The sequence below is a fragment of the Pteropus medius genome, unplaced genomic scaffold (assembly GCF_902729225.1).
Source record: "Pteropus medius unplaced genomic scaffold, Ma_sr-lr_union100, whole genome shotgun sequence".
Lineage (NCBI taxonomy): Eukaryota > Metazoa > Chordata > Mammalia > Chiroptera > Pteropodidae > Pteropus > Pteropus medius.
Window position 1 is genome coordinate 5392356 of NW_024342475.1, and position 4065 is coordinate 5396420.

A 4065-nucleotide genomic window follows, 5' to 3' on the forward strand; every position below is an offset into this window, starting at 1 on the left:
TCTGAGTCGCTGTTGCACAAACCCGCAACAGAGCAGACAAAGGGGTTCTTTTTTAGCTGAACAAACAATTGTTCCCCATAATAGGTGGAATCAGACAGTTAACACATTTTTATGTTGAAAACAAATAAAAACAAAACTACTATGAATTATGTTGCACCAGCTCCCATTCCCTAAGGCCCAGGCCTTCTTCGCTGGTTGGGTGGCTCCAAGTTGCCTCCTACGATCAGGATGTGAAGAGGCAGGAAGTCCTTCCTTGACGGTGGGCTTTCATTGAGATGTCAGTTCTGTTGCAGTAACATACGAGCCCATTTTGGCCCTTGTGATGGGAACAAAGAGATGACACAAATCTGAACTTCTTTGTCCTCCTTTATTGTTGTGAAGGAGATAGTAGAGATGCTCAAACACCTACAGTATACAGAATATACACAGTTTTACTCCAGTATTCCCCATCATACATTTTGATTATTCCAGATATAAAATGTATGCAATTCTGCATTATCGCAAAAGATTAAAAAAAAATAGATTAGCCATTTTCAAGTGCAAAAACTTTATCATTCTAACATGCTGTAGATAGTTGAAAAAAAAGAGGAGAAATCTGGTTGCTCTGTTTGTATTTTTTTCTTTTTGTGGGAACATTTCACCCGCTGAGTGTCTATGAATTTGCTTTCTAAAAAAAGGCTTTTATGAGTTTACAGTAGAATCAGTGGAAGGAAGAGTTAATAAGGGCTGTTTTTAAAAAAAAACAAACAAACAAAACAGATAATTAAAAAAAAAAAAAAAAAAAAAAAATGACTTTAGATTCCTTCCCATTCTCTAATCACACTGGAAGTGCACTTGATATATTTATTGTAACAGATGAAGGAAACTACAGGTCCTCTTAGGCGGAACAATTTGTTATTAATTTATAGCAGGAATTTCAGTATTTTTGCTTGTTCAAATAACCTGACCCTCTTATACTTAACCCCTTGGCATATGAGAAAGTGTATATTTGTTTTATGAAAATGTTTTCTGGTTCTAGCCTGTTGGCATAGTTATTCGTGTGCTTTGTTTAAAGGGCTGTTGAATAAATTAAGGAATTGTTTGAGTACATGGCCAAATATTTAGACAGATTCTTTATTTTAAATAGTGTTTCGAGCTGAGACTGAAAATCCCAACCGGTCTTAAATGGTTAACCATCGGGAACTTCCAGCGCTTTGTCTTTGAAATATTTTTCATGTAAATGCAAACAAATGCAATCATGAACATGGCGACCATAAGGAGTTTTAATGCCAGAAATATGCATGCTATTCTGCATGCTGGGTAGAGGACGAATTATCAGGTGATAAACACTTGTAGAAATGAACATTTAAAAGCCCTAACTAGTGGTGGAATGTAGATTTCAGTGGACTTGAGGGGATGAGAAAAGTAAAGGGGCAATGAGATGAGGGGACAGTCGATGACTTATGAAGAAGAACTTACTAGGCAAGCTCTTCTGCAACTGACCTCATAACAACTTTAAGTCATATGGCCAGAAATAACTTTATGAACTTTATCTACCCTGCTGCTCAAAGGCCACTCCACAGTTTGTTTATTCAATGTTCTTTATGCTTCTGTTTGTGCCAGAGCCATTTTCATTCTTTCAGGGAAATGACACATCAATACAGATGCAAGTGCCGCCCATTCTTATGACAAGACAGTGGGCAAGCAATGAAAAATAGTATTCCTTAACAAAGAGGGGTTTATTTTCTCTTAATATCTCTTGAAACTGGTTAAAATCCTTTTCCAATATAAGGGGATTGGAAGTTTCTGCTTGACCTTGTTTAGCTTTACTTTGGGGAGGATAGTAGCCGAAAGAGAAAAAACAATAACCACCATTACTTTACATGAATGAGAGTAATGTCCAAAAGACCATTTCAAGAGCTGAGAGGAACAATGCAGTATTAATTGTAAATATAAAACTATAACTTAGGTGAGGAAGAGATGGTAGGGAGAGGAGAGGAATGAGTTCTTTCTCTCAGACAAGTCAGCCAGCACTGGAATAGTCTGTAATTCTGGGAGGATTTTTTTCTTGCCATATAAGATTTATTATTTTTATGTGAGAATAGCCTTTGTGCCTAGCATTTATTATCAAAAATATGTAACCACTTACTTATGTTTCCGCTGACACAGTGAACTAAAGCAGCTTTTCCTTGGGTAAGTGAACGGATCCAAATAAGACAATGACTCCTTTACAAAGTCAAGGAACAGCCACTGTAGATGCAAATCTCATGACTCTCACTGATCATTTGTAGCCGTTTTTTTTTTTTTTTGCTTGATAACATGCTTGAAGTTATACAGATATTAATTCTGACCAAAAAAAATTAACACCGTGCCCCTTTGTAATCATCTTGTTCCATATTTCCCACAGCAGATAACCATTGCATGCTGGATAATGAATTACTATATTAAAATAATGATTTTTGAAAGCAAGTTAAAAACCAAGAAAAAATATTTTACAATAGAGACATTCCAGTATGTGGAATATATTGATACTGCAAAACCAAATGTCAAATAACATAAGTGGAATTACAGTTGGCCCTCTGTATCATGAGTTTCACATCACAGATTCATATATCATATATAAACATATTACATGTAGCTTATCAGTAAAACTGTAATGACAAAATTATTCAAGACATAACACACACATAACATTATGATGAATGATTTCTATTTTTTGCTAAAATTTGAGCAGCATGCTCATTTAAAAACTATACCTTTGATGTGAAAAACAGACTCTCACACTCTCCATTAATAAAGGAATAACAACATTGAAATAAACAGAATCTTGTCCATCTTCCAAGTATTGATGGTATATAGAAAAAAATAAAAATGGCATGAAGACTGTGGGTGATGGTGAATAACAAGCCTTTTAGTGAGAAGAAGGAAAAAAACTGAGTGGTGCTTAAAGCAATATCTCCATGACATTTATAAGAACGATAAAACTGCTTCGAATTCTAGAAATTCCCTAAATAATAGTAAAATGTATAGATAAACCTCTTTGCCTTGGAATAAAACTTAAGGCATGAAGCAAAATATGAAGTATGTTCTTTACTCTTAGATACTTCAGGGTTATGTTCACCTGACACAAGGCATTCAGATTAAAGTTAAAATTGATAAATCTCCTGGCTGTTTTATGCAAGGCCACCTAGGTAGGTAGTGCAAAGGTGAAGCTCAAACCACATCTGATTGCAAATTGCAAACACTGGCTCTGGAGCACAGATGGGATCCTTAGGTCTCAAACATACCCTAGGAATAGAATTTATTTTCTCCAAATTCTCAGATACTTATCACTAACTTTTACATTAAAAAAAATAAAATAAAATTATAAAAGGAGCTATCTCATGTCTTAGGACACTTTTGCACACATTTAAATATAAAGGTTTCAGTGTTTTGCTGAACTTCTTTCTATTTTATGTCAATTTATTTTTTTATTCTCTGCTGTATCTATATATGCCATGAAAAAATGGAGAAGCACAGGTAAAGTAATCATTTCTGCCAGTATTATCAACCTGTTAAGAAGACCAGTGGACCACTGCTACAGACTGAAGGCAACTTGAAGGACTTGGAATAGTCATGCTGCCATCTTGGCTCACAAGCTCACCATCTACCTTCATAATGACTCTAGATAAACTATGTGTTGAGTTAGTGATATAATCATGGCTATTGCTAAGGCACTTGCCAAAGATTTCAGTATTTAGAAACACCAGAAATCATATTGCTATTTTTCTCTTCTCCTTAATCTAAAGTATATGCAAATGTTACCAGTAAATGAAATCTAATAGGAGCAAAGTTAGTTTCTAAACCTTTAAATAGTTATTTGGTTTTGATGAAAATCTTGGTGAAATATTTGCTACAGCTCTACACAAAAGTCAAGTTGAGCCAAAGAGTTTTGATTTAATGCAATTTTTTCTAAAATGTGATACACTAAAATAAGTTTTTGAATATGCAAAACATACAGCATGATGAATAAATAAAATATATGTAAATGTTCTCAGATATTTTTATCATAATTAGAGTCTAAAGTTTGGTAGTTTTCTTTTTATT